Source organism: Syngnathus typhle, linkage group LG1, assembly GCF_033458585.1.
Source record: "Syngnathus typhle isolate RoL2023-S1 ecotype Sweden linkage group LG1, RoL_Styp_1.0, whole genome shotgun sequence".
NCBI classification, from domain to species: Eukaryota; Metazoa; Chordata; class Actinopteri; order Syngnathiformes; family Syngnathidae; genus Syngnathus; species Syngnathus typhle.
Window position 1 is genome coordinate 26,296,968 of NC_083738.1, and position 24,485 is coordinate 26,321,452.

General features: G+C 41.3%; 2 protein-coding genes across 8 annotated transcripts in view; one reads left to right on the forward strand and one right to left on the reverse strand.

Moving 5' to 3' along the window:
• Positions 1–24,485, forward strand: part of arl2 (ADP-ribosylation factor-like 2) — a 150,664-nt gene that overhangs the window by 43,579 nt on the left and 82,600 nt on the right. The window lies entirely within an intron of this gene.
• Positions 1–24,485, reverse strand: part of LOC133159615 (tudor domain-containing protein 5-like) — a 121,025-nt gene that overhangs the window by 28,764 nt on the left and 67,776 nt on the right. For 3 of the 6 annotated variants that reach the window (XM_061286844.1, XM_061286806.1, XM_061286778.1), the window contains 4 exons: positions 21,004–21,057; positions 16,466–16,548; positions 14,795–14,889; positions 12,039–12,178 (listed from right to left, as the gene is read on the reverse strand). The gene's annotated coding sequence lies outside the window, so the exon portion shown is untranslated. Of the gene's footprint in view, positions 1–12,038; positions 12,179–14,794; positions 14,890–16,096; positions 16,312–16,465; positions 16,549–21,003; positions 21,058–24,485 lie in introns of all 6 variants that reach the window. The other 3 variants (XM_061286787.1, XM_061286815.1, XM_061286796.1) reach the window with 2 other exon arrangements.

A 24,485-nucleotide genomic window follows, 5' to 3' on the forward strand; every position in this document is an offset into this window, starting at 1 on the left:
CCAGACTTTAGGACAATAAATTAGTTAAATTTTGCGCATTATACATGGGAAAAAACGGTAATTGAATTAAAATACTTTAATTTGTAGTCGGAAAAAGACGAAATATAAAAAGGGGTGTGCATACTTTTGCAAGTAAAGCCAATTTCGTTTTTTTTGCTCATGTCGTTCGTTGCACAGGCATAAGAAAGATGCTCGCCGCTTTCCAGCTCGTAAAAGTGCCGTTTGATTGGCCGGCTGACAAGGCGGGCGTGGTTTGGTCGCAATTTGTTTATAGCGTCGACTTCTTGCTAAATGTCACGCGATAAATAAAGCCAAAGACGGCGCTAAAAATCTAACTTTGATGTCTCCCTTTCTTGCTTCACCTTCTTTGCGTGTGCCAGCGTCCGTGTGTGCGATAAGATCCCGGTGTGTCTTACTCATAATATCCGTAGTCTGATCATTAATCATCTCCCCTTGGTCCAGACGTGGCCATCACTTATTGAGAGGTGCAATCATTTACAATTGATTTACACACACACACACGCATGCACACACACACCCCCCCCACACACACACACACGTGCACGTAGGCTAAGTGAACAAGACGGACGACAGTTGTCGTCTCCACTCAATCCTTTTCTGCCGACGCAGTGGAGGAAAAAATAAAATAAGAGAGTAAAAACAGATTTGTATGTAATCGCCTTCCAACAACATTTTGACCCTTCCAAGCGGCGCCCAGACAAGCGGGACACTTTCAACGCTGATATTGACGCTTCAATTTGAGCAAAATGTTATCGATTGGACTATTTAGTCAGCGCATCCCGATATGAATTGCTTCTCAATTGCCCCCCCACGGACTTGGGATGAGAGGGTGAGCCTAGACCGGTTGGCGACCGATTGCCGGGGGTTCACACTTAAATCTACTAGAACAGCTTAACTTTAAATGTTACACATTCGACAAGTTTGGATTTAAACAAAATCTAAAAGCGGCTTTTCAACAGGGGTGTGTAGACTTTCGATTTCGACAACTCCACTACGACATCTGGACGAGTTGTTTACGACTTGGCGCTTCGGCCCCTCACCAAATTTATTGGACGCTAGCGACGCACGGCAGTTTACAATGAACCGGCGGCCAAGCGGAAAAAAAAAAAAAGCGAGGCAGGAAAAGTTGGAGAGGGTAAAAATAATCTCATCCACAAATGAGCTTTAGTCAATTTGGACAAGTCGCCAATTAGGCACCAATTTGTGGCTCCGGGGTACGGCTGTAATGAGATTGCACGAGGAGCCACGCTGAGGTCCTTGTTTGTTTGTGTCACACAAACCCGGGAGAAGAATTGAGCCACTGCAAAAGTTTCATCTTTGGGATTTAGGTAGTTTGTGTTTCATTTGATCATTCATTTTATTCGTTACTAGGGATATAACAATTCGCTCAAGTCCGATTCGATTTTCAATTAAATTCAATGTCTTTTTTTTAAACCACAGCCTGACTCTTGAGGAAATGAAAAAGTCAAATCTCCTTTTGAGCTTCAGACCTCCTCAAGATGTTTTTTGGAGGGAGGTGGGGGCTCTAAGTCTTAACACTTCAAGAAGCACCAAAAAGCTTAGGACCACATGGAGCCGGTCACCTGGCAGGCATTTTTTCACAGCCTTTGAAACCACAATACGGCTTTCGGGCGCGTCTCATGTGTCTGACCCTGGGAGAACGACGGCGTAGTGACAGACGGAAAGGTCCGGCGTGTGCTAGTTTGCCGCAACCAATTCAAACACTAACACTGGAGACCTTTGGAAGAGGGTTAGGTGTGAAGACAAATATAGAGCATGAAAGGGGAGGGCGGTCCGATCATAAGTCGACAACGCCACATGTTTGGACAGAAACGCCACTCGGTCACTCGTCATCCTCTGGCTGCACCACACTGCCAAAAAATGGCGAACAAAATGGGCGGGAATCCACAAGCTGCTTCGTGTTTCAATTGAATTACTTTTAATTTGAAGAAAAAAAATGGTTGCATTCCTTCTAACATCAGTGTCACATGACTAATTTGAATTTAACTGCTTCTAACTCATTATGGTGTTTTGGTGGCAATCTTAGTTTGCATTTAGACATTTTTTTCACGCAATTGTTAGAAATTTGGATTGTTTTACGGCACAGGTGACCAACTCAAGGCGCGGGGGTCCAGATACGGCCCGCCACATCCTTTTATGTGGCCCGCGGAGACAAATTGTGCATCAAATTGGTGTGTCATTACTAGAATTGCAAATTCAATTTTAATGTCTTTTTTTTTTAAATATTTGACCAGTTTTTACTCGTCTGACTTGAAAACGAGTTATTTGTCAGTTTGTTTTGTAGCTTTTACTGGATATAATATGAGGTGCTCATACATTGATTTGGGTTGACAGTCCTAATGGCTCTCCGAAAGAAGCTATGAGAATGTGGCTCGCGAAAAAAAGGAGTTTGACATCCTTGATTTACGGAATGCAAAAAAAAACGTGCAAGTTCAAGCTCAAAAATATCATTTCAATTGAAAGTCAAACTTTGATATACTCGACGCCTGTCTCCCGCCACGTTCGACATCCACCCAAAGGTGTATCTAGCCTCAGGCTAAAAGAATTTTCTGCTTCTTTGCCTATTTTGCTAGAGAGCGGTTGCAACTCTTCTCCCTGTTTGTTTTCCCTTTGGTCCTGTGAGATCCTTGAACCTAGGAGGACTCTTTCATAAAGTTTCATCACTCAGTGTTGCTTAGGGGAGCCTCGACAAAACAGAGCGCCCTCCAGTCTGCACTCCTGCCACAGGCCACCGAGGACTCAAACGAAATTTACAAAACCGACCGAGGACTAGCGGCCCCGTGCTCGAACAATCGACGTGCCCGTGCAGCAACGTGCACTTCCCGTTCGATCTTCTGGGAGGCATCGCCGTGTTTTGGACGTCACAGCAAAATGCATTTCAAGCAGTTTGTCTTACTCAGGCTAAAAATATCACTAATAAAGTCCCCGAAGAGTCATAAATAAATACAGAGAATGGTGATTATTTTTCCCTCTTCCCAGAGGCCGGCATCAAAGTGCGAGCCGCCCAGCCGATCAACAATTCACCAAGTTTAGTGTGAGGGGATGATCTAAGACAAAACAAATACAGTGGGAGCTGGGAGGGGTCTAGAGGGACAGGCAGAGAAGACAAACAAACACCAAACGTGCCTATCTGGCACCAAGAACTCCTTCGCACACGCCGAGTCTGATTGCAAAGTACTCTGACAAAAACCCACAATCAAGTGTCCTCTACGAGCTAATAAAAGCGGATCAACTCGGTAAGCTGCGTAGTGTCCCAAAACTTTTGCAGCAAATGAAAAGAAGTCGGAAGGAGAAAGCGCGGAAAAGCACCTCCACTATTAGGGATGAGTCACGGCACGTCGCCGACCCGGCGGCTGGGAAAAAGGTCGCTAGCGGGAGCAGATTAGACCCACGCTGGTGGCCTTGATGAGACCTGCTCCAGATGAGCGAGGAGGCATCGACGATCGGCGGCGCCTCCAAAGAAGATTTGCTGTAAGGACATTACGCTACGGCGGGAATAAAGTTTAAAGCCCGACTTTTAAGAGATGAGTAAAATCCGCTTGGTGATACACCTCTTGCAGTCTAATGGGAGTCGAATCAAGAGCTGTTTAATACGTTCATTCCTGTCTGGTAAATGAAAGGCCCCTTTAGCTTAATGCTAACAAACAATACAAAAGCTTTAGCTTAATGCTAACAAGCAACACAAAACCCCCTAGACAAGCTAACAAATAGCATACCGTATTTCCCGGACTGTAAGGCGCACCGGAAAACTTAAAATTTTCTCAAAAGCCGACAGTGCGCCTTATAGTCCGGTGCACCTTATATATGGACCAAATTCCTAAATTTAAACTGTCCCGAAGCATTGTGTCATGAAATCAATCATAAGTGGCCCGCTGAAGACTATGAATCATGAATCAAAAAGACTATGGATCATTATTTTGTGATTATAAAGTCATTTGTTGCGTCTGAAGTTGAAATAAAAAAGATAAAATGGAGAATGATTTGATTTGGATGAAAAATCTGACATGATGCATTAATGGTGCGCCTTATAGTTTGGTGCGCCTTATATAAGGACAACGTTTTAAAATGGGCCATTCATTGAAGGTGCGCCTTATAGTCCGGTGCGCCTTATAGTCCGGGGAATACGGTACGTCTGGTAAATGACACAGTGGAAAGGCCCCTTTAGCTTAATGCTAACAAACAACTCAAAAGCTTATTTTAATGTTAACAAACAACACAAAACGCCCTAGACAAGCTAACAAATAGCATCTGTTTGGTAAATCACACAGTAGAAAGGCCTCTTTAGCTTAACGCTAACAAACAACAAAAATGTTTTAGCTTACTGCTAACAAACAACATAAAACGCTCTAGACAAGCTAACAAATAGCATCTTTACGGCGGTGTTGTAACACTTCAAACATAGACATTAGTAGCTGCTTTGCGGAGCTCCCGGAGGCTCTCCGCAAACGACCGTCAAGGCGAAAGGAACACGGAGCGCATCAGATTGCGTTTTCTCAAAAGATGTAGCGAATGCAGCCCACAGGGCAGGCGACCCTGGCCCGCTTGACTCCTCAATTTCATCATTTGGCATACGTCTCCTGAGAAATCGCAGCGAGGGGGGATCTGAAAATGTATCAGTGGATGGTGCAAGACTTTCATTTGAAAAAACACCTGCTGCCAATCATCCCCCGGGCAACTCTCCGGTAAACGCACTCTTTTGACACACCCAGAGAGGCGTTCATCGAACCATTTTGTTCATTATTGCCAGCGTGTAGTTCAAGTGCGTCAAGATATGTTTTCACTGTTGCTTGGAACTCCGTAAAAATATTCCAAACAGTTCTCGTACAAAAACCACAATGGCAATCGCAAGGGAAACACAATATCCGATTTTGTTGGGAAACTAAATTTGGAGTTTTTTATTTTTTGATGATGCCAACATGGTGCAGTTGCCTAGTACCGTAATTTTCGGACTATAAGTCGCACCGGAGTATAAATCGCACCAGCCATAAAATGCCCAAAAAAGTGAAAAAAAAACCATATATATGTATATAAGTCGCTCCTGAGTATAAGTCGCCCCCCCACCCAAACTATGAAAAAACCCACGACTTATAGTCCGAAAATCACGGTATATTTTGCATGTATTTCGGTGTCAGAGACTCTCCACGATTCGCTTTTTTTTGCCCCAGTTAGACATTCAAGAAGAAAAAGTTGATTTATTTTTTGAATATATTAAGTTTTATAAAATCCCACTTAATACAGGACTCCAGAAAAACTTTTTTTTTTAACTAGGCACAAAGTGGTGTGTCCACAGAGACGGCACGGCTGGTAATGTCGTCGTATCGATCACACCGAGGTCACGGGGACAATTGTCTTTGCTTTAGCGTCGCCCTCACATCGGTGAGTCAACAGTCAGCGCTTTTTCGTTAAAACTGCCGAGTCAGCAAACAACCGTTGCCTTAATAATTAGGAGCATTTAAGGCCAGGGCTGGATAATATGCTTGCATAGGCACTTCAACTTTTCTATCTTCGATCACTGGACTGAGACTAAATGATTTTAAAGATCTGGATAATCAAATGTAATTTATTTATAAATGTTGCAATGAATAAAGAATAGAAGCAAAAAATACGGACTCGGAAGAGAACCAGAAGAAGTTCTCCAGAGATGGCCGAAGTTGAAGAGGTGGACAAAGAAACTGTGAAAGTTATCAGTGAATGATTATACGTGCGCAGCAGAACGTCTCGCTCATTCGTCTCACTTTTGTCCCACATAAATCTTTCATTTAATCAACTTGGGAAACACTTTGGTATGGTAAGATTCTCTTTTTGGGCAGCTATTCAAAGATGTGTAAATCTTGAAAGAATGTAAACGGATATACACTTAAATCACCGAGAGGAAAATGACATTTATGAGTTGAAGCGTCATCTGCGAGCTATTAGCGGCTAATGCAGTCTGGCTTTGGCTAACCAGAGGCGTCGCTTTGCTCATGCAGAGGAGAGAGTCGACTCTCATTGCCGATTGGAAAATGAGAACGCTGCAAAAACACAATTTGGGAGGTCGGGTAATGAAGGACATTTTGGAAATGAGTTTTCATTTTTCATTATTTCCTAATGCAAATTTACGAGGACGTATGACGAATTCACATTTTTAAAAGGCTTTTAACCTAAAAGTTCGGCTTATTTTGGGGAATTTTCTTACACAGTTCATCATTTTTCCAGAATTACAAAATTTACTTTGTAAAATCCAAGAACGAACGAAAAAAAAAAAATATATAAAATATAAATATAAAAAAAAATATATATATATATATATATATAAATATATATATTTTTTCTGTTCATTTTTTATGCTTCATAAGTTTCATAATTTAAAAAATATATATATATATTTTTTTTTATATATATTTTTTTCTGTTCATTTTTTATGTTTCATAATTTTCCCAGAATTACAAAATTTCTTTTGCAAAATCCAAGAATTAACCCAATAAAAAAAAAATATATATATTTCTGTTGGGTGTTTAAAAATAGCTTGGAAGATTAGTATTTTTTTTTTATGTTTCATAATTTTCCCAAAATTCCAACATTTCCTTTGCAAAATCCAAGAATGAACCCAATAAAAAAAAAATATATATATATTTCTGTTGGGTGTTTAAAAATAGCTTAGAATATAAAATATATATTTTTTGTTTTTTACAATTCACATCGATTTCATTCCAGTACCAGCTCTCACATTCACGCGCAGTATCTTCAGAAATTGTTTTCTCCAGCCGATCGACCGATCCTAAAATGACGCTAAATCTTCTCCTAATGACAGCGCATTACAATTCCCAGTGTGAGTATCCCAGTACGGAGCTTAAACGTGCAATGACGCAAGGGAGGGGAGCGGGCCAACTCATTAGATTGGGCTGCAGACTAAGTCGGATTAACCTCATACGGTTCTCTGAGAGCGGCGGGGGAAAGACGTGCCAACAAGCCGCGCTTAGCGATACCGACAGGAGAAAGTCCGCTTTTTCTTTTTCTTTTTTTTTTTTCTAACCCAGGTGGTCCTCACATCTCATCTGGTTCGCACGGCGGCAACAACATACCTCGAGAACTCGCATTCCCACCATTGGCCAAACATGGGGCTCGCTCCCCGCTCACCTTCTAGGGATTTAATTCAGAGCAATCTATCCCTGGCTCAAAATTCCAGATCCACGTGCCAATCTGTGGATTTGATAGATTTCATTGGGAGTTAAAGCACAGCATGCAGGGGAAAAGCTTGCGAAAGGAATTTGGAGGGTAACTCGTCACAACCTGGCCAGCATCTGGACGTTGGCTTCTATCTTTTTTTTCCAGGCACGAGAAATGAACAACATGACCTTTTGGCTACATATTTTGCTTTTTTTTTTTTTGAGTAAGCCCCGCAGGTTTTTAATCAACACTTTATGTGCGAAAATATTATCCTATATATTTTGGCTCCAATAGCTCTCAAGGGTACTATTCACTGAGGGGCTGAGGGAGGTTTGGGGGAAATCACAACTATGCACCAAAAGATGGACAGTGAACCATTACTATCGTATTTTGACAAATCAAATTTGTTTCAAAATGTTTTCCACAGTCCAGATTTAGAAGATTTAGAATTAGTCTATGCTAACTTCTGTTAGCCCCTCTATAGCATTTTGTATTACATGTTAGCATATTGCTAGTGGATTATATTGGGCTGAATTACATTTTGGTTGAGCATTTTTGTGTTTGCAGATACAATTTTTCATTTTCTTCCATTTTGTGTCATCTTTACAGTTAACCTTATCAGGGAGTGACAAATAAAGCGCTTGGACCAAGAATGCAAGCAAGCGATGTGTTAAGGAATACTTTAATGACTGTTTGGGATGGTTAAAGCGATTTTTTATTTTGTATATTTTTATTTTGAGCACTATGTGACAAAAAAAAACCTTGCTTGCCTTGCTATGAGGTCAAATCAGGTCCTTTTTTTTTTTTTTTTTAAAGCTGAAACGTGTCCCTCAAGTTAGACCAAAAAGACACAACGCAAAGCAAAGGTTCGGGCTTGACGACTTCGGACACAAGCGCTTAGATTTTTTTTAAGCCGACGTGACACCTCGGCTCGTCAAATAAGGCGCGGAATTCAATTAATTAGCAACAGATGAAATGAGACGGCTTTGAGTAACGCTAATCGCAATTAGCAGCGGAGCGTGGCTAATCGTCGCGTCTCGCCAACCTCGCCGTCTGAAAGTTGGCTGCGGCAGAGGAGAGGAAGGTGAAAGTGAAGTGGAGCAAACAAAGGAGCCAAAGGGCCCCGATGATAATCCTTCATATATTCCAAGGAGTCATTCCAGGGATACAGTGTAAATCTTCTCAATACAAAGAAGAACAAAGAGACGAAAAGCAAAACAAAGAGAACCACACCATGTGTGTTTATAGTGACCGCATAGCTTTGCCTTGGAAAAGTCAGTTCAGCTCAATACTAACAATGAAAAAAGCCACAGAGCATCTCCATGTATTTCCATCTGTTTTATACTGCCCCCTTGTGGCCAAGAAGCCCACACCAGAAGGAGAAGCACAATGAAATGAAGCAAAAAATGAAAATGGTTTCATTCTTTATATTCTACTTAATTACCGTATTTTCCGGACTATAAGGCGCACCGGACTATAAGGCGCACCTTCAATGAATGGCCCATTTTAAAACTTTGTCCTTATATAAAGGCGCACCGGACTATAAGGCGCACCATTAATGCATCATGTCAGATTTTTAATCCAACTCAAATCCTTCTCCATTTTATCTTTTTTATTTCAACTTCAGACGCAACAAATTACTTTATAATCACAAAATAATGATCCATAGGCTTTTTGATTCATGATTCATAGTCTTCAGCGGGCCACTTATGATTGATTTCATCACCCAATGCTTCGGGCCAGGTTAAATTTAAGAATTTGGTCCATATATAAGGCGCACTGGACTATAAGGTGCACTGTCAGCTTTTGAGAAAATTTTAGGTTTTTATGTGCGCCTTATAGTCCGGAAAATACGGTATGTGTATGTTTTCAGTTTTTTTTCATAGTTTTTCATGTATTAGTACACATCTCTTCAATGTTACAAAAAAGTTTCTTAGGGGGAAGGCTGGGACGGATTAATGGCATTTCCATTTCCATATTACTTTATTTAGTAGACTAGGATGTCATATAGTTGGTATGAGGCAAACCAGTTAGAAAAATCCCCACGTTAGAAGCTGCTGCCTTATCCTTCCCTTTCTCGTTCAACAACCAGAAATCCATCAGGAGATCTCAGCAAACAGCGCATTTTCACAGCATCAAGTTTTTATTAAAGTGTTAAGCAACATGAACTGGCACCGGGCTTTTTGTTTGCGATGCCGCAGGAGTGCACTTTGATTCACAGCCAAGTCCTGATTGGGTCTGACCCAACGCAGCGCACATTTGCCCATCTGGACTTTTTCTTCTTGCCTTCATGCCTGAGGCTTGATTTGTTTTGGGTTCATGTTCTTCGTCCAATTTCCTCCTAAATACGAGTGCATGAAAAAAATATGGCAATGTGGCCTGAAGAGCACGGCCAGGTCAGTTTGGCTAACACGGCTAAACATATGCAGAAAAGTAAAAAAAAAAAAATGGAGGAATATTGACTTTGTCCTCTGAGTGGAGACAAGGGGAAACCTGAATAACATACCAAGTACTGAATTACTGTCAACATTGAGGACAATACTGCATTATAATCAAATAACAGAGTCGTTTGTGACCTACAACATTCAAATACGCAAGTGGATGAAAGCATTCATTAGCAAAAGAGTGGCTTTGCCTTTCCAAGCCACTTCCTGCAACTCCGTCCAATAAAGTCAATGTGGTATGGAGATAATGTTAAGAGGCACAATGCTAAGACATTGTTTGCTAGCAGAAGCTGTGTTTAATTAATAGCAAGACTGAAGCACGCCTCCTGTATAGCAAAGGGCTAACGTTAGCTTGCAGAGCATGGCTAATGTTAGCTTGCAGAGCGTAGCTAAAGTTTGGTATGGAGATAATAATGTTAAGAGAAACTATGCGAAGACGTTGTTTGCTAGCAGAGGCGGGACAGCTGTGTTTAATTAATACCAAGTCCGAAGCAGGGCTAATGTTAGCTTGCAAAGCGTAGCTAAAGTTGGCCTCGCGTAACCCCCTTGTGCTACTTTGAAAAAGCGAGCGACGGAGGATTCCAGTCGCTGAACAATGACTAAACACAAACCACATTGAGCAAAGCTCGAGGCTTGTTCCATATGATCATCAAGTGGAAAGTTCATGCTGGAGTCCATTTGCGTGCGGCAGTTTTCTAGCCAATCACCATTTTGGGAAATTGTAGTTGACTAACTTCCAATCCATGTAACACGAGTGCAGGGTCATGACTCTCTGCAGGACTATAATTAAAAAAAAAAAATAATAATACGAGAAGCGGGATTGCTTTGCAATAACGTAGCGACAGTTCTATCAATTGTGTGCTGATTGTGAGTAGCAATGTGCCAAGTGGCCTTTTAAAAAAAACATGGGAAGAGCACTTGAAATACTTCAAAACAAATAAATTCACACACAAAAAAAAAACAATTGACTGAGCACATGACCTCTTCTGCTGCCTACACTGCTCTTCTCACTAGAAACACCGGGGAACTATTTTGAAAAGAAAAAAAAAAAATGCTGATTACCGCAATTTTTGGACTATAAGTCGCACCAGAGTATAAGTCGCACCTGCCATAAAATGCCCAAAAAGTGAAAAAAAACATATATATAAGTCGCTCCTGAGTATAAGTCGCCCCCCCACCCAAACTATGAAAAAAAAACCGCGACTTATAGTCCGAAAATTACGGTAAAACTAAAGTTGGGATGCTGATTCCAAAAGTTATTTCTCAGCAGGTGAGCAGCTAGCTAAGAACGACTCGGTGACAATCGAAGCTCCCTTTGACCTTCGCTGGTATGTTTTGCTTGAAAAGGACACGGCTTGAGGCCACGGCGGTTGTATGTCATCTTCAGAAACCGATTCCAGTTCGTTTTAACGTCAGTGGTCACAAAAAGTTATCTCAAGGCAATTCATATTGGAGCAGCTCCTTCGAGATGACGCGCAGGAGAAATGGTAGACATATTGACATCAAACGACCAGGTTGTCATGGCGGTGAGGAGGCGGTGGCGGCGTTGGCGTGTCGGAACATGTTGATTCAAACGTGTCATATGAGCAAACACATCAGTATGGACAGGCTGTTTGCGCGCACACGTGTGTCATACGAAGCCGCGCCAACGTGACCGTCGAGTACTTTTGCGAGTAGAGCAGCCAAGATGAGAACAAACACCATTTTGTGTATGTGCGCGCGAAACCATTTCAACCCGGCTCATGGGGCCAATGCACCGACTCGGAGCGAAGAAGCGGCGTGATGGATTCGCAGGCACGCCGCATTTATCTCTATTACTTCCTGCTACGCTCGCCATCGAAATTCTACAGGCGGAAGCCGGGGGATTTTGCAGCGGGACGCTGGCGTCAGATGTTCAATGCTTTCTCTAACTTGGTTATCCTTTCAAGGCGAAAAAGAAGGGAGGGTGGGAGTTGCTCTTCGAACCTGCTTCTTAAAAAAAAAAAAAACGCACACCGGCAAGATGTTTGCAAATCTGCTGATGCAAGTCTGTAGCAATTTAAACCCCGCCTGCTTCAATAATAACTCGAGGTGACACACTCTTGTACAACTTGAGTCATTTTTCGTGGGCAGAATTGTAATCGTTGCGGATTGGTTATAAATCCACGCGTGTACGTTGATTTGCAATTCGCCGGCTTCAAACGCACATACTTTAAAGACAGCCGAGTCAAAAAGTATGTCTGATAGGAAAATAGCAATTTTGTTTTCCCATTCAATTTGACTAGCAATGTTCTATTAGGAGTTTGAGATTTTATCTGCATATTTCCATAATTCTAATTGTTTATAGTTTGGTATCAACATTCGTTGGAATATATTGTAAATAGTCATGAAAGAGCCCTTTCAAGTTTCCAAACAAACAACACTTACCCGAGACGGTTGCACCAGCTGGTGTTTTGACACGGGCACGTGGACGTCTTGGCCGGGTGACCTCTGAACCCCCGTGACCTGAGCGGGGTCGTCTGATGACTCTCCTTGGGAGCCACAAGGAGGAGGAGGAGGAGGCAAAGCTGTTTAGGAGAGAAAGGTCAAGTTAACTACAGGAATGAATAAGATGATGATGAATATTGGAGGTGAAGATATCTATCTATCTATCTATATACATATATACATATATACATATATACATATATACATATATACATATATACATATATACATATCTATCTATCTATCTATCTATCTATCTATCTATCTATCTATCTATCTATCTATCTATCTATCTATCTATCTATCTATCTATCTATCTATCTATCTATCTATCTATCTATCTATCTATCTATCTATCTATCTATCTATCTATCTATCTATCTATCTATCTATCTATCTATCTATCTATCTATCTATCTATCTATCTATCTATCTATCTATCTATCTATCTATCTATCTATCTATCTATCTATCTATCTATCTATCTATCTATCTATCTATCTATCTATCTATCTATCCATCTATATCTATATAAATATATATGCATATATCTATATAAATATATATGTATACTATATCCATATAAATATATATGCATATATCTATATATAAATATATATGCATATATCTATATGAACATATATGTATATATCTCTATAAATAGATACATGCGTGTATACAGAGAAACAAATCATCCATCCATTTTCTCATTGTTCATCAAGGCAGACGTGGAACCATGCTGGCACATATGAAAATGATTTTCCCTTTTATAATGTACAAACGGTGGGCCTTCGGGCAAAACAATCCTGGACAGGAGGTGGTGAGCAATACGGAAAAAAAAAAACAACAAGAAGGGAGATAAGGTTGGACAAGGCAGACCACGCAATGGCCACAGGAGAGATGACAGATAACCGTTGCGTGCGCTGTGTTTTGTGTGCGTGTGCGTGTGGAGATAAGGAGGGAAAGATAAAGTGTTCTGACAGCATCGCACGTTCATTGCGGCGGCTGACACAAGTGGCACAAGCGGTACGAAAATGAGATGAAGTGGGCGGCGCTGAACACATCTGACACCTGTTGCCACGGAACAAGCGACTCAAAAACAAGTGCGTGCGTGTCGGCGTGCGTGCGCGGGATCTGTCATTAGCATACATGCATCAGATGAAGTTAAACGCTTTCCAGATTGCTTTCCCCGTCCGCTTCAAACTCCTCACGAAGAACCGGGTTGAGATGTGACGGTCGTCATGGAAACGGGAGGCTGCGACAGTGACAGGCGGGTGGCAAACAACAAGTGGCAAGCGCCATTTCCAACCGCCGAGCTACCACTGGTTTTGCAATACGGTGTCGACGCGCAATTGATTGGATAAGCGCAAGTGTCAGAAGAAGCGCAGTCCCGTGGCTGCACGGGGTCAATTTAAACTCCACGTAATCTGGTTACTGATGATTAGATTAACCGCCTTGACAAAAGGGAACCTGTGAGACAGATTTATTTTAACCTCTGTGTCAAAAAGCAAAAAGTCTGGATGGCTCAATTTAGGCATCCCTTGATGCTGCGCGTTCCAAAGTTTCTGAGTTGAGAACCCGTTTTAGCCATTTATTGATCCGGAGAAACACTTAGACACATACAAAGTATGTCCTAGCCTAGCTTAGCCTATCCCATGCTATTCTATCCTATCTCATCCTATGCTATTTTATACTATGCTGTTTTATGCTATACGAGCCTATGCTATGCTATGCTATGCTATGCTATGCTATGCTATCTCATGATAAACTAGCCTATGCTATGCTATGCTATGCTATGCTATGCTATGCTATGCTATACTATGTTATGTTATGTTATGTTATGCTATGTTATGCTATGTTATGTTATGTTATGCTATGCTATGCTATGCTATGCTATGCTATGCTATGCTATGATATGCTATGCTATGCTATGCTATGCTATGCTACCCTACCTTTGCCACATTGCAAACACGTCAGCGTGTTGATGTGCGCACGCCGTACTTTGTTTTTGGAGCTACGTCATATGGCTTGAAAATTTTCTTTGCAACTTTGGGGGAAATTAGATTTATTTTCGTACGCATCTGTTTATCAAAGATAAACAGAGACGTGAGGAAATAAGCAGAAAAAGAAACAATTTGGTCCTCGGGGAGGGTGAACACCTGCTTTCATTTGTTTTTTTTTTGAAGGGGAAGGTGCTGTGTGATCAACACTTTCAAGTTCTACTGGTGCCCACAAAAGTACGAGAGCCCATTCTTGCACTTTGTTGCTCCTTTAACACCAGGAGTCTTTAACTGCTTTGTAGACTTACTAAAGATAGTTTAAAAAAAAAAAATCATTGCAACGTGTTTCTGATGTGTTAACGCGACTTAGCATCACTTGGCTGCACACACACATGGAAAGCAAGCTGTTCCTATTTCTTCACAGGATTGCAAGCAAACTGTTTTGGTTGTGAAACTTCCATCGGGACACAAATGTCCCTCTTTCCTTGCTCTGCCCTCCCCACCCCAACATTAACCCATTGATCGGGAACTAAGCGTTCCCATTAATTAGTTGGATCGGGTCGATTGCCAGTGCACACAGAGTCATCAACTTGTGACTTAGAGCAAGACATTCCAGGTGTCATTTATATTCTTGTTTCAAGTGGCAATCAAAATGGCGCAGACAACTTAACAGTTAAAAAGTACATAAGTTCTCACCCTTTGCAAGTTTTCAGCACCAGCCGACCCCCCGCCCCCTCCTCTCCCGTGGCGTGCAAACTTCTGGGGAACCAATTTCATGGAAGGTTTGCTTCCTAATGTTGGAAACATCCATCCATCCATCCATTTTCTGTACCGCTTAGTCCCCACTGGGGTCGCGGGCGTGCTGGAGCCTATCCCAGCCGTCATCGGGCAGTAGGCGGGGGACACCCTGAACCGGTTGCCAGCCAATCGCAGGGCACACAGAGACAAACAACCATTTGCACTCGCACTCACACCTAGGGTCAATTTGGAGTCTTCAATCGGCCCACCAAGCATGTTCTTGGGATGTGGGAGGAAACCGGAGTGCCCGGAGAAAACCCACGCGGGCCCGGGGAGAACATGTAAACTCCACACAGGGAGGGCCAGAGGTGGAATCGAACCCGCACCCTCCTAACTGTGAGGCGGACGTGCTACCCAAGTGCGCCACCGAGCCGCCTATGTTGGAAACAGACAAAATATAAAAGTTAAAAACAAACATTTCGATTCGACGCAAGGGTTAGATATGATCGAGATAGCAAACGTGATGATTGAATTAAGTGACACGCAATTGAACTCTGGGATTGTTTGATGTGACGCAAGTAGAATGCGGCAAACAAGATTTATAAGCGAGCAAAAGGTTTCCCATGACTGCGGGACCCAGCGGCGTATTCCGTAGCAACCTCACTTGAGATGTGTGATACTCGTGTTTAAGTCCACAAGCATCCACTTGAGAAAAAAAAAAATCAATTTTGAACACTGGGAATTCAACTGATGTTGACCAGAGTGGCGCTAATCTCCAGTTCATCCCTGTGGCGTTGGACGAGGCCAGCCTGCCTTTATGACCCCTGCCTTGGACACAAAAGGCTCTTTGGGAAAAAAAATCTTCTCACTATATTGGAAGCATACAAATGGAGAATAAGATTTGGAGAAAATAAGAACATTCAGGGCACGACTTAACGGGTCTCGTCCTGCTCGCCATTCACTCGATAATTGGCAATCATTATTGACTGATAAAGAAGAGTGGTTGGTATGCACGGGCACACTCACTCACTCACTCACTCACTCACTCACTCACTCACTCACTCACTCACTCACTCACTCACTCACTCACTCACTCACTCACTCACTCACTCACTCACTCACTCACTCACTCACTCACTCACTCACTCACTCACTCACTCACTCACTCACTCACTCACTCACTCACTCACTCACTCACTCACTCACTCACTGGCCATACTGTGTAATTAGTCAGTGTGATTTGCGCAATGTGAGCTCCACCTTTCATTTCCCCCACGACCGCTTTAATCCATCACGTCGTGTGTGTGTGCGTGGCGGTGTGGGTGCGTGAGAGGGTGACGTGGGGCAGAACGTGAGGCGGCGGCGGCGGCGGCCGGCGGCGTCGACGCGCAGGAAATTGAGCCGAGCCGGCGCTCTCATTTGACGGCAGCATTAAGCAGCTTAGGAGTTCATAATCACGTTGTCCTCCTCGGCCCCTGAAAAGACGAGAAGGGAAGATGGAGACAGCATATGTCCATCAATCCCTCCCCCTCTACCCCCCCCCCCCACCCCTTTTGTCTCCTCTATCACGTATCCTCAAAATCAGCGACGGCAAGTCGCACATCATCTGGAATTTCTTTCTTGCCGCACCTTTGTGAAAACAAGCAGACGACAGCCGAGGCATCTCCGGCAGAAGGGAAGGAAGAGGTGTCAGACAGCATGTAATAGCCTCTCTGAAAACAAAGTAAAAATAAGAAAAGCACCGATCTGGAGAGCACCGGGGGGCAAGCAACAGCAGATTGATCAGCACGGCGGCCGTTACAGAGCAATCACTGCCATTTTTTTTTTTTCGGGTTGCAACCGAATCTAAAAAATCAAATAAATATAAATATATATATATATATATATATATATATATATACACATTTATTCATTTATATATATATATATACATTTATATCTATCTATCTATCTATCTATCTATCTATCTATCTATCTATCTATCTATCTATCTATCTATCTATCTATCTATCTATCTATCTATCTATCTATCTATCTATCTATCTATCTATCTATCTATCTATCTATCTATCTATCTATCTATCTATCTATCTATCTATCTATCTATCTATCTATCTATCTATCTATCTATCTATCTATCTATCTATCTATCTATCTATCTATCTATCTATCTATCTATCTATCTATCTATCTATCTATCTATCTATCTATCTATCTATCTATCTATCTATCTATCTATCTATCTATCTATCTATCTATCTATCTATCTATCTATCTATCTATCTATCTATCTATCTATCTATCTATCTATCTATCTATCTATCTATCTATCTATATCTATAAACTTGTTGGCCTGCAGCCTTTCAGCAACTAGATGACGCAATCAAAGCAGACATGAAGAAAAGGAACAAAATGGAAAGGAGGTGGTTGAAACCATGGTGACATAATGGCACACAATACAAAAGCTTCCGCTTGCTTATTTTTCCCCCCCCCCTTTCTTTTTAAACATCCCACTAAATATGCCAATTTTCTAGCAATTGTAGTGCACGACTTTTGAGAAGCAGACTAAACTGGCAAGCCGGCAGACTGTTCCTGTTGTCAGCGATGAAGTTTTTTTTATAAGAAAAATTAAAAATACGAACGCCGCCTTTTATTTTTTTGGAGTCAGCCCGACACAGTTTTGAGGCAGGTAAAGTGCACGGCGACAACAACACTTGTCAGCTTGCCGCGTTGACATAATTACAAGCGATGTTTTGTTGTGGAGTCACGGCGGCATGATGGCATATGAAAGGAACCGGCAAGATACAACATTGTCTTCTTTTAGGCAGGTTTTTTATTTTATTTTATTTTTTGCTTCCTCTTCCCTTTTCACTTTTAGTTGATGCCAAAGTTATCAGTTACTTTGACAAAGTTTTTATCGTGAGTATTACGTCATAAAAACTCAACAAATAAAATGCCATTTAAAAACATTTGCTTAATTAGGCCATCAACAAATTAGAGGGAAAATCATTTTGGGGAAAATTTTAAATCATCGTTTTGAAATAATAAAATCATTTTGATTTCTAATTTTGAAATCATAATAAAATCATTTTAAAAATCAGAAATTTAAAACGAGTGAAAACAACAAAGATCCAATTCAAGTTAGTTTGAAATAATTTAGGGAACAAGCATGTTGTTTTGAGTTTTTGTGAACTCGAATGACCTTGCTGTGCTGCTTTCCGTCTAAAATGTTTCCGTAGCTTCATGTAGGTTTTGCTAGTGGCGCCTGAATTAGTGAAGACCTTTCTTGGGATAAAAAGTTAAATGGCAACGGGAAAGTGGAATGAGGCTCCACTTGGCAGAAAATGAGCGTTGACATCTCGAGGACTTGCAAACTATTCGGGACTGAACACCCGCACGCACACACCGGCAATCTTCACCTTCCTGAGCTGATGTGGAATGTGCAGAAGACAAATAAAAAGAGAAACACATGAAAGAAGGTGAAAGGAAAAGGTGAGAGGTGGCGAGGAGCGAAGGCTCATTAAGTGAAGAAAAAGTCAGCGGCAGGAAGCATTTTGGAAGAGAGAATCCCAAATCAAAAGCCTGTCGTGGTGACCTTTTGGACGGCCTCCCTCGAGAGACGAACACGGAGCCTCGGGGAGCAACGTAAACACGCACACACATATAAAAAGCCCTGCAGGACTTTTTTTTCATGTTTCTGTGACTATCACACTTTCACTGCTTCTGCCATCATAAAAAAATATATATTATGGCCCTCACTTTTCAAGGACAATACGCGCCAAAAGTCCATTCGACCTTCTCGGCTCCACTATATTAAATAATAGTATCACTCAACGAGCTAATTATTATTTTTTGTATGGTGCATTCTAATCAGGAAAAAGTAGACTCCATATTCCCGCATTTGACAAAAAAACCCACATCGTTAAATACAATCAAAGTATTTTATGATTCATAACTCTCCGTCTTTTGTTCGCTCAGCTCATCAGTACGGCGCTAATATCAATTGTTCTACGCGGAGGATAAATAATAGATGATCGTTTGCCTGACTCTACGTGCAAGAAAGATGTTAATTAGCATTAGCATGAGGGTAGTTGGGGTTGTTTTATAGACACACGGTTTTAGTCTCAGTTCAGAAACTAAAACAAGCAGCAATGGGTGTCAAGAGAGTGTCACTTCAAAAGCTCGAAGAAATAATCCAAAATAGGAAAAATGCTACGATGATGAGAATATACGCAAAATTAAAAATGCATCCCTGTGGTTGTAGATCAAACAGCTTTCAGGCTGCCAGCCTCGGCGTGTGGGGGGGGGTGGAAAAAACTCCAGATCTTGTTATCTCGTGGTCCAAAAATAATCAGACTGGCTTTTTGTTTGAGAAGAAGGTGCACAGCGGGAAACAAAAAATAAAACAAAGGAGCACTTTGGCAGATCATAAGAGATCATTCACCACTTTGGAGGGATTTGTTTCATGTAAATATGCGGGCATACAAAACCGTGTGAAGACCGCCAGTCGAAAATGAAGTCACGTGATCTCTTTGCTTCCGTATTTACGCACGAGGCAACCTCACTTTGACCAACATGGAAAGTTTCTAGAAAGATGTTTACCCCTCAAGACACATTTGGGAATCCTCTGAGAGAAAAAAAAAAAAGCACTTTTGATTGTGGGCATAAAAACGATATGGCAAACATGAGAATTTGCAGCGGGCTGAGGGAATGAAAAAGATTTGTGTCAGGATTATCCAATCTCGGCGTGATTATCCAGGAGGGGGAAAATGAACACGTCGCTGGGAGCAGGTAGCGAGCGCTGTGTGTGGGTGCAGCTTGCGCTTGTGTGGACTGATTGCGATAATTAGCATGAGAATTCAACCATCACCGCAACACTGCAGTGAGCTGGAAGAAGAGATCATATCAAAAGAACAATAATAATAATTAAAGCCGTCAGCAGCCACCTTGATTTTTTTTTTTCTTTTTTTTTTCTAAAAGGCAAATCCTTGAAATGGATTTTACACGCAAGTTGTAATTTGCAACTTGGTTTCAGCAAAAACGGTTTCGGACCAAAAAGTGGAGAAAATGTGCATGTAGTGAAAACAAATGTAAGACATTAAATTGTTTTTTTTTTACAATAAAACTGTCAAAATATATTTATAACTATTAAATGTGCCACAAAAACATTCTGGTACTTTTATATTGATTGTTAGAGTTATTCTTTTTATTTATATAATAACCTAAACACCTATGCTAATATCCGTTAGCCTGGCTATGGTGTTTTGCATTATATGTTAGCATTAAGCTGGCGGACATCGCAAGACAAAATTGTCACATTTAGGCCTCTGTGGCATAGTTAATGTGACTCAAGATTATTTTAGTTTATATTTCAGCAAAAAAAAAAGAAAATTTGACAAAAAAATGTTTGCTTTAGTTTCGCGGTGACCTTTGAACTTGCCAAGGCCTTGCTTTTCCTATCAATTGGCCTCTTTACGGACTTTGACCAGTTCAAACCAGTTAAGACCAAGTTTGCTGCATATACTGACATTTGTTAGGCTATGCCACTCCTCTGTGTGGGCGTGGCTAAAACAAGACATTCACAAGAAATCAATTTGGACATCTTCAGTTGTCAATGTTAGCATATCAGACATTTAACATAAAGATCCAGAACTTTAAAAAAAATCATGTTTGGTTGAAAATGTTGGTGATTTAACAACAAAGTTGCATTCCTTTTTTATTTTATATGTTCGCCTTGACAGATACACAGCTTGAAGCAAGCACACTGGGCCTCTTCTTTTTTTGAGAGACTAAAAACAGCCCCTAAAGACTATTTTAAAATGTGCATTTAAAAATGTCTGTGTATTTTGAGATGTTTAAAATAAATTTAGGGAAAAATATTAAGTTGAAAATATAGTTTTTAAAAAAACAATTTCACATTGTTATCAAGGCTGGGCCTGGAAAAGGCTCAAGTTTAAAACAAGCTAAGAGGAAAAAAACAACAACATTTTCAGCCTTACTATTGATGTGAATTTAGTCCTGATTGTAATTGATGCATTCATCTTCCTTCACAATTTATTTTTGAAAGGCCTTCCAATTTTGCTTCTCGGGAATCCATTAGAAGACAGGAAGCAGTTGTTAAGCTCTTGTGTTGTAAAGAAAACAGGTGGATTCTGAGAAGAACTCACCTGCTTCACTTCTCGCCAGTGTCGAGGGTTGCAACGTCGCATCTGCTCTGCCACCTGCGCGTGGAAGGAAGCAAGAAAGGAGACAAAAAAAGGACAACCACAGAGAAAGTAAATATGATCGAAAAGGCGATAAAAGGAGAACAAAATGGAACAAACTTATAAAAAGCACAAGCATAATGAGGACACAAAAATGACCACAAAAAAGAAAAAAAAGATTATTTGCAACACGTAATTAAATGGAGGCATTCACAAAAGAGTCGGCTTTTGTGAAAGCGTTGCGGCCAGATAATAGGAGACTTTTTTTATTAATTCCCATGGGTCTCTTTTAGGCACTTGGTATTCAGGGATGTCGTTATCCAAAATCTACAAAAGCTCTTATCAGCTGCCCTAATGTGTGTGTGTGTGTGTGTGTGTGTATAAGAAAGAGACAAGCAATCTCTGCTCCACATTGTGAAGCTCCTCTATACAGTTTTTGGAGATGAAGCTAAATGATGCACAAGAAGAGAGGAACACAAAGGCATTCGAATACCACGTTTCACCCAAAGTGACCTTCAGCCTCATGCTAGCTATCAAAATGTGCTCTTAGAAATTAGCCACCCCCTCCCTCTTTCCCTCCCACTCCTCCCCCCTTGAGATGTTCAATGTCAGAACATTCATTACAGGGCTCAATGGGGCACATCTCTTTCATTCAGGGCTCCGTAACGTGTCGCGCCGGGGTTTCGTCATTATCTGAAAGGACACCGTCGCGACAGGGTTTGGATTTGGGGAGGAAGTGGTCTACCCGTTAAGGCTTTTCCTGTCATCCCCAGAGAAAATTAGATTTACACAAGACTTACACAGCTTCAGGTCCTTCACGTAAAAGTCTTTGGAATTATCCACGATGAATACATTGTGCTCTCAGGAGATTGTGAACGGCGCAAAAACACACGCATTCAAGGTGACGGATTCTACGGATGGCGACGCCCAATCAGAACTAATCTGGGAACCATCCGGTCCATATTAGCCTAATTTCTCGTGAATAGTACACCTCCTTAAATAATTTTAACATCAATTCCACACAGTCACTAGAGTACACAAATAGCTAACGCTCTTATGTGCTCGTTATAAGCAGCGCCATTGGTTAGCGGCTAATGCTAGCAGGCTAATGCGGCTAACTGAGACAAAACCGACAATCATTCAATGTTGAACAGAGGCTGAGATGTACCGAAGTCAAATTCCTTGTTTGACATGCTCAAACATGGCCAATAAAATTCTTGAAAATTCTTGCGCTACGTAAGAAGTGAAAATTAAATGTCCGCAACAATAGCGGACGACTTGCTATGTTATATAATTTTCATGACATTATATATGATGTTTGAATATAAGTATGTTTTTTTGTTTCGTTTACAAATTCTTTATACGCTCGTTATAAGCAGCGCGATTGGTTAGCGGCTACTGCTAGCAGGCTAATGCGGCTAACTGAGACAAAACCGACAATCATTCAATGTTGAACAGAGGCTGAGATGTACCGAAGTCAAATTCCTTGTTTGGCATGCTCAAAGATTCTTGAAAATTCTTGAAAAAATTCTCGAGCTACGTAAGAAGTGAAAATTAAATGTCTGCAACAATAGGGGACGACTTGCTATGTTATATAATTTTCATGACATTATATATCATGTTGGAATACAAGTATGTTTTTTTGTTTTGTTTACAAATTCTAAGTAGAGGTAAACATTAAAAAATACTTTCACACCCTCCGTTCCACTCCAAATCTAGACAGCGTCCAGGAGAGTTTTCCCCAAAATAAAAAGCAAGTTGCAGACAAAAGTAATAAAAAGGCCCAGTCAATAGCCGGCCCAACTATTTGTCTTTGTGGAACTGATATGTCCTCCCTCGATTCGGACGTATGAAAGCCCGCAAGCGATGGCGGCTTTATTGAAACTCTGCAGACTTTGGCCTCAGTTGTCACTCCGTAAAGACGGGCTGCAATAAAGGAGCCCCGATATTAGAGTGCGGGGGGGGGATAGCTGACATTGATCAATAACGTTCATATGGGCTGCGAGACGATTTACTGCGACGGCAAATATAGTGCATGGGGTGGATGTGATTCGGCCATTTTTTTTTTGACATTTTAAAATATTTGGGTATGCATTTTCGAAAGCAGAAGGTTCATTGTGAAAAATAGTTTCGGCGACAAAGTGTAAATAAATGATCGTGGCGGAGTCAATGCTGAGATGTTTGCCGTCTGTGTGGCCTCTCAGGAGCCTTGTGTTGCAAACCCTCTTACTGGGAGCTTTTAACCAGAACAAGGTGCAAATGGAGGGCCCCTTGTTTGGGCAAATGGGAAGAGTGAGGGGAGCTGGGGGGGTCTTTTGTGCCTTAAAAGCACGAGGAGCTGCTCCAAGTGCTCCACCGCAGGGAATACTTATTTTACATGTTGGGAAGGGGGAAAAAAAAAAAATCTCCAAACTCAAGGAGTTCATCGACTGATTGTCATCAGTTCAAGTTCAAGGCCGTTTAGAAATTCAAATTGTTTGTTTTGGTTTTTATGCACAGAGAAGCTTTGCGATGGGAAATGAAGGAGAATGTCCTTGTCATGTCATGATGTTTCGATTAGAGACAGTTTCAAATTTGGGGGGAATTTTCACTCTAACACATTACAGTTAAATGTTTACATTTATTTATTTATTTATTTATTCCATTTCATTTTAAATTAATCATCTGGTTATTGGGCTATAATCAGCATCGATTAGAGACAGTTTTAAAATTTTCTGAATTTTCACTCAATAACACATTACAGTTAAATGTTTATATATTTTTATTTATTTATTGCATTTCATTTTAAATTAATCATCTGGTTATTGGACTATAATCAGCATCAAAAGTCTATACAGGTGAGTCCCTAGTTTCAACCAGCTTGTGTCATAACGTCGTTTTTTTTTTTTTTTGTTGTTTTTTTAAATGTGTGTTCCGACAAAGCGTTCTGACACCGGGAAGAACATTTGGCTCAAGAATGCCATGACAGTCCAGAGAATCCCGATTCCAGACACAATGTTTTTCTTTTCCGGCTTCCCATTTGTGTTGGTAAACATAGACTAGTCCAGCGCAACTTTTCGGACTCCTTTCTCAGTCCATGTTTATTTTCTTCCGAGGTCGGGAAATTGAGATGGGCAAACGCTGACGGTTGCCCTTGTTGCGAGCCGGCAGAACAAAGTGGACGACACGAGGAGGAGGACTAGCAGACAGCAAGCGGATGATGAATAATGGAAGAGTGATGCCCCGTGACCTCGCCACCTCTTTTTTTTGTCTGATCAGAATTCTAACAGCAGGTCGGCATGGCGACAGTTGGGCTTCTCCCGATGTGGCGACGGGGGCCACTCGCCGTGACAGGCGTCGCCGGAAGGGGGGGGGGGGGGACGGCACATCTTGGAATGAACCATCACATGACCTTGGCTTTGCTTCTTATGAAAAAAAAATATGCACATGCTAATGGGAAATTGTAA